Raw genomic sequence first — 7669 nt, 5'->3', positions numbered from 1 at the left:
GACTGGGCAATAGAAGAGAAGGAAGGGCCCTGTGGATTTGAAACACCCTTTCTCCTGATGCTGTCCCCGCTGGTGGGGGTGTTAAGATTTTCTATAGTACTAGTTACTGTAAAGGCACGCAGTAGTGGCTTCTAGGCCACAATTATTCAGGATGCAGTTTTGAAGTATTTTTCTTCCGTGGCTTTTATTATAAATAAAAATTGTAACCCCCCAAAATTGGGCCAAATTAATTCTATATGTAACTTCATTGCAATCAAGGGCTGAGATGGCCCAGTGCGGTGTTTGAAATAATTCTCTTGTTTAGTATAGCATGAAGTTTGGGTCAGGGCACAGAATATTTTAATATGTGAACTAAAGGCTGTAGTAAATGCAGCTATTTGTCTTACACAAAAGGATTCATTTAAACATGCTGTCCACAAACCTTTCTTAAAGTGGCACCATTACGTTTTTATATTTAAAAATAGAAACTGATGACGTCCCCTTGCTTCTGGCAACACTCCCCCTCCCCTGTTCTGGTGGAGCTCTCTAGGGATGAGTCATTCCCTCTCTATGGGCTCTGTAGTTTATGGCCTCTCTACAGACATTGCCAATGAGTGTGCCAATCGTGTTGTGGTCTGAGATTACCCACAATTCCAGGCAGGTCAGTGGAAAAGCTTACAGTTTACCACTGCTTGCATGGTCCCATTTTGAATTGGTATCTTAAATCTTCCTTTTTATGAAGCAGTGATCATTCCTTTTCTTAGGCCTAACATCTGAGAGCATTTTTTGTCTTCTATTTGATGACAACACAACTAGTTGTGAAAATCCTGAAGCTACTATGTAGAAGTAAATTGAGTTTGTTTCATCATCTCATGTTGGTGTAAAACTGGAGTAGTGCAGTGGTGGATTAGGTGCAACATGTTCAAGGAATAACTTCAAGCTAAGATGATTCCTGAATATACATCAACCTAACATCACAGTTACTAAAATAATACGCTGGGAAGTGGTCACGTTAGTGTTGTGTGGGATTTTGGCCTTCTGGGACCCAAAGCAAAATGGAATTATGCCACAATAAACCAGAAAGTTCTGTGATTGGGTATTTGCCAACATTTTAATTTTTCCAACATAACTACACAAAGAATACTTCAAATAGCATATAACACAGCCATAAAGATGGATGACACTGTCATAATAGAAGGTGAAGTTGAGATAGTTGAATGTAGGCAACCCCCAAAACACCAGTCAAAACTTGGCCACCCCCTTATGTTTTGTTACACTGCAACAAAGTTGGTGATTGACATTTTAAATGTAACTGATTTGATTGCAAACCAACATCTGGAAAGAATTTAAAACAATATTTACCCTTGGTAGGATTACAAAGGGCAACTCTTGATTATAGGTGTTATACATTATATATTTTTCTTAGCACAATTGCCATGGAAAAGAAAAATCAAATGAAAAACATGCATGTCAAAATATAAATGTCAGACTATTAGCATGGGCTATCTAAACTACCCATCATAAAGCATTGAGCTGGCTGATCAATGTGATGCTTTAAAAAATGAAATAAAAACCTCATGTCATGGAATGTCCAACAGACATTTATATATTCATCTCCCCTGCCTATCTTTTCTGGTATAAATTGTTTTCAATGGCTGTTGATAGGACTGGAGTTTGACCCTTGGTGTTACCCAAACAAGTCATGAAAACATTTAATATCAGAAGTAGACAAATAGGTGGAGCCCTTCTCAGTGCTTAGCATGAAACTCTTTTTGCTTCACTTATACAAGCAGTCCTGGTGTGGGGCTACTAGCATAAGTAAGGCAAGCTGGATTTTACCCAGAGTGGCCCTTATACTAAACTCTGTTAACAGTACCAATGTCCCTTATTTCACCCAGTTCAAAAATAATTACTTGGCAGGTTTGTGGTTTACTCTTTGTACACAGACGTCACTTCCCAAATCCCTGAGTGTGAATGTGTTTTCTCCAGTTTAGGTCTCTGGACATCTAGTAAATGCACTGCATAGGCTAAATATGTTACAGATGCACAGCACCCAGTGGCAGTGTATTTCCTACAATGTAGCTTGTATGCCAGGGCTCAACCCACAGGCCAACATCAATAATAAGTGCAAATTCTGCTAATCAAAATGGGAAGAATAAATGAAATCCTACAATTTCCAAAAATTGTTTGCTGTGCAAATACATGTAAGCTTCATCCAACTTATTTTTGAGACAGATAATGGTGTGGGGGATAGATCCTGGTCTCTGGCTGCAAGGTTTGACACTTGTTACTCCCTCACAGAGAGGGACAGAGCAACAAGGACTGAGAGCAGACTATTTCTTTTTCTGGTGTTTGTGTTGTTAACACATTCCTATTTAACATTTTAGAGCAGGTTGGAAACACTAAGACAAAAGAACAGCTTGTTCATGCAAAGCACCCTGCTGGTCCATATGGTACTATGCTCAGACAAAAATTACAGGGTATCACCTGCAATAATGTGTATTTGTATCGTAACTGACAATTTTTGCTGTGAAAGGATTTTTGTGTTTCAGAGGCCAAGCTGAAAGCTTTCATTACAGAAACTCAACATATTTCCAGCAATAATGGCTGGCGAAGGGAAGTTTTGCTGGAATGGACTTAACTTCATGTGGTAGCCTCTCCTTTGAAAATCCCCCCAGAGCAGTAGTTTTCGACTTGTGGTCCACAGTCCCCTGGGGGTCTGCAAACTCCGCCTAAGATTTCCAAAGGGTTCTGCACCTGCATTTGAAATTTTTTAGGGCTCTGAAAATGCAAAAAGGTTAAAACCCACTGCCCGACAGGCAAATCATCAGGGGATTTAAAGGACCCTGATTTGCCTTTCCCCAGTTTTGGGGTGCCTGCTGCATTAGTCCCTAGATCAAATTTTGGTAAACTTTGCAGTAACACTTGCTTTGGTGACAGCAATTTGGAAAAGTCTGGTATTCCAGTGCTAAAAGGAACAAGACAACAGCAAATAGAAGAGCTCCCCTCAAAATCTGTGAGAAGAAAACAAAACCCTTTTTTTAAACTCTGAAGAGAGAAATGTTCGCTTATATTTGAAATGGAGACCTTGAAAGTAGAATATGATATAACTGCATCCACATTAGAGGCTGCAGTTTCTAAATCTATATAGTTAAATCTGTACAAAAACTCTAGACCAGCCCTTTGACAGATCATAAACAAAGGTGCTGACTCATCACATGACTGTTTTCAGACAATTGTGAAGCAGACATGCCAAACCCATGAAAAAAAACACAGATATTGGGCTTGTTTTTGGCTTGACTTGCTTGTTGGTTAGTTTTTAGCTTGTTGGGCTTGCACCTTTTTATTTTTGATCAGCTCCTGGCAAGCAGGGCAAGGGCGGGGAGAGAATCAAGAGTTCACAGCAGGCCCACCACAGTCCCAGACGGCAGGCGGGGGGGATCTAGTCACATAGTGTAGGGTTCTTAGGGATTAGTTTGTTTTAGCCTTGTTTTGAAATGGGATTAGCTTGATTTTTGGCTTATTGTGAAAGTCAGGGTGCTTATTTACCACATGAAAGTTGGCAACTGTGTTGTGAAGGCATTTCTTAATAGAGATAATACCTTAAAGAGGCTTGATGTTTGCAAAGTGCTTTGAGTTCTTTGTCTGAAATGTAGCGTAGAAGTGGAAAGGAGTGTTACTGTTCTGTGAGATATCTTTTGAGAGAGTGACCGAAGTCAAGGAGACTTCAGAAGGATTAGAGAGAGCCTGAGAAAACAAGACCATAGACCTGCCTGTTTACATGGAAAGTGTTATTTGAACAGCTAGGAGAGCTTTCCATTAAACCAGTCCAGAGCCAGTTTGTACATCAGAAATGCGCCTGAACCAAAGTGCTGTGCTGCTGACGGATAAGCCATTGCTGGACTAAGAGCATGTTTCCTAGAGAACACTTGGTGCATGGGTGGAAACAAACAGGGAGCTGAGTTTTTTTGAGAGAGAAAAGGCGTACTCCACCACAAAGCATGGCGTCAACTATCCACGACAAGACTTTCATCTTGAATATAGTCAATTAAAAGGGTTTCTTCTAGATTAAAGGGTATTAGTAATTTAGATCTGTTTAAAATTCAAATATCATGACTAGTAGAGGGATGGTGGTGGGAACTGCAGTAATGAAATGCTTGTTACTACATCATTTATATTATTATGGAATATAAACTTAGTACCACAAAGGAGAAAACAGCATGAGCACTTTGAAAAAGACAGCCACAGCACCTACAACTTTAGTGCAGAGTTGCAAGAGAGCTGCGCTCTCATTTAGGCTATTAACTGAAGTGGTCAAAGTGCTCATCTCACAGCCACTGTTCTCAATGGTCCCAATTCAGGAAGGCACTTAAGCACATGCTTAAGTGTGTTCCTGGATAGGGTTCCTTTATAGAGTCAGGGCTCATGGGAGCTGTTGGACACTGAACTCCTTTGTTAATCTGGTCCATGTTACCTTTGTGGAATGGGTTAACATTTCCATAAAGTGATTTCAACTGATCTTATTAACAGAATGCTTAACAACTTCCTAATATACTTTCACATTTGTGAGCCCCTACTGTGTTGAATGATTAAATTAAAACCACTAGAAAGCTCTCATTAGAAATGTTAATCAGAAAGTGTGGTGATTAAGTGCCATTCAATTGGCACTAAATTACTGCTTGAAGTTATGTATTAGTCATGTAAATTATACTTCCACACGTAACTCTTCCTCTACTCCCACTTCTCCTCCCCCCCCCAATAAAAAAAATAAAACTTTAATTAGGGTTTAATAGTCAGACTTCAGTTCAATCAAAATAAAATGTCACTTGTCGTTGTTTAAATCAATGTCACTGTCCTACATTTCTGGCATAAAGTAAGTGTATTTAGGTTGTAAAGTCTATCTGAATCCCTAAATCTTTGCTAATGAAGCGTGTTGCATTTTAGAACACAATTTGGATGGAATTAACTCTCCCTCTCCCCCCCAAAGCTTGGGGAAAAATAACTTTCACTAGTGACAATTTTTGGAAACAGTAACTTTTACATCACATTTGAATTAAAATAAAAAAGATGAACACTCAGTTCTGAATTATGTATTCAGTCTAGCTAACAACATTGGGAATGTGATTTAGGGAGTTATGAATCAAGGTTTTCTGAGTTCATCCAGTAAAGTATTTATACTGTATATATGGCATGTTTCTTGAACAGGAAAACAGCAAAGGATGCAGTAGCTTCAATTACATAATTTCTGAAATATTAGGACAAGATTTGAGGAAATAACCAAAGTGAATCTCTTGTTTAATATGAGATGCACAGAGTTTGTTCTCAGAGGGACTCAAATATATTTTACTTTTAACTGGTTTCAGAGTAGCAGCCGTGTTAGTCTGTATTCGCAAAAAGAAAAGGAGTACTTGTGGCACCTTAGAATTGGTTAGTCTCTAAGGTGCCACAAGTACTCCTTTTCTTTTTACTTTTAACTGTGTCCCTTTACAATTCAGATATGATGGGAAAACATTTTATTATCAGCTGGAGAAGAATAAAAAAAGCAAAACCTCATACCAGGCAAATGAAAGGCACAACTATTTTCAAAAAATCCCAGCTCACCCACTCCACTCAGGACTTTGCTTCCTTGTATGAAGCTGGTGTGGAAAACGCCATCCTGGAAAGCTGGCACAGTGAGGAACCTCCTCTTGATCTCTGCTTACAGCTCTCACATCTAAGCTCTGATCTCGTTAATCCTCTATTTCAGTTCAATAAACTCACGGTACCTCCCCCAAGAGAACATGAAGGAAGGGAGAGAGTATTAGAGGAGGACATTTTTTCAAACGCATCTTTCATAAAGATGCTTCCTTTTCAACATTAAGAATGGCAATTATATTTGTACTGTGGTCTCTCTCCACTTGAGTTTTGTTTGGAATAGGTAAGGTACAAAATGAGCTAAATTCAGCAGTAAGCAAACTAAGCTAATCACAGATCACAAAAACCTGGGGTTCTTTGAAAAGATAAAAAGCAATCACATTTTTGGTTCCCAGTTGATGACATGTAAATGGATTTACTAATGCCATTATTTTGAACTTTTGGTGCATCAAACTTGCTACACAAGCAGGTCACTGGAGACATTATGCTGTTTGCAAGTAAAGATCAGAACTCTCTCCAAAGTTCTTTAGTATCAGCACCCAATCCAAATTCTCAGGTAATTGCCCCCTGATGTATCACCATTTGTTGAAGCTGACTCTTCTTTTGCCACAGTTCTATCATGTCTGGCCAAAAGGGAAGATTTTTCATTTTGCTTAAATCAATAACCTTTGGGGCTATACTGAGATATCATAAAAAATACGATATGAAAGGGAATATAACCACCCTCCTCTCAAAAAAAAATTACTCAGGATTGCTAGAAAAATGGATGCAGAGGAACAAAACAGAAACACAAGGATAAACTTAAGCACCCAGGACAAGACGGCACCATTATATTCCCACCCCGTGTGTATTTTTCCTGAAAGCTGAATGCATCTCTTTAAAAGTACATACTGTGAGGTAAGCAGTCTTGTGGGTGTTTATGGAGGAAAGGTAAGAGAGAAGTAGCATGGCTAAGCTAAAATGAATTAAGATTTCATCTTGTAAGTAGCCCCCTCTGGGTCCTGGTAGCAGAACAGAGAGGTAGGATTAGACTGGGTATCTTGTCAGCCTAGTAGTGAGCTACAGCAGCAGTGAACTGTCAGCACTACTTCATGCTAGCAGTAAGAATGAGCGTACTCATGCAGCAGCTGCAGAGACTGCACAACCCCTCCATGCGATGAAGCCCAGTTTGCAGGGGTGGGACTCGGCCTATAGATCTGTGATTACACACTTCCATACTCCTCCTTCCCCCAATCCACAAAGCGTGTACAGCCGGAGAATTCCTTGGACAGACAATCTTCCATAAAGAAATTGGGACTGTTTAGAAGAGACAGAGGAGGGATATCACAACAGCATACAAAATTATAAATGGTAGAGAAAGTAGATCTGAAACTTTATCCACCCTCTGCCACAAAATCAGAAACAAGAGGCATTCAAAGACACTGAGCTAAAAAGACCGAGCTGAAGAATCCACTGTGAGTGGTAGGTGGACACTGGGAATGGCTGAACAAGAAAGGTGTGATGGAGAGCCCAGGGCAGAGCAGGGGTAGGGAGAAAAACCAAGACCCAGTTAGGGAACCCAAGGGGAGGGGGGGGGGCGGCACGCGTGGGAACACTGCAAGGGGCCTGCAATGTACATTACAGTATTTAGAAACAGTATCTAAATGATCAAAATGCCTGTACTGCTGTACACTGGTTAATTATCTGACCACTTCTCATAAGGTAGCTTCTCTCTTTAAACGGTTACCGTAGAACAAAGTAGTATAGTTCCACTGCTTAACCTGCCGTACCACAATTCCATCGTAATTTAAATTCAATTTTAGGACAAACCTACGCTGTTACATTTACACTTGTATAAAGCACTAATAGAATCCTTGACTGTTTTATGGTTTAGTCAGTCACTTTTAGAGTATTTTTTTAAATAAAAGATGGAATAATTAAGTGGATACAAATACAAATAAGTGTTCAAATTTAATGTTTTAGCAGTATTTTTACACATATCCTTACATGTTGATGCTGTATCAGTAAAACAAAGGGGGATAAAAAAAATTGCTACAGCGAAGGTTCCAGAGATTTA

Source organism: Lepidochelys kempii, chromosome 11, assembly GCF_965140265.1.
Source record: "Lepidochelys kempii isolate rLepKem1 chromosome 11, rLepKem1.hap2, whole genome shotgun sequence".
Taxonomy (NCBI): Eukaryota; Metazoa; Chordata; order Testudines; family Cheloniidae; genus Lepidochelys; species Lepidochelys kempii.
Note: the sequence above shows the minus strand (reverse complement) of the source record.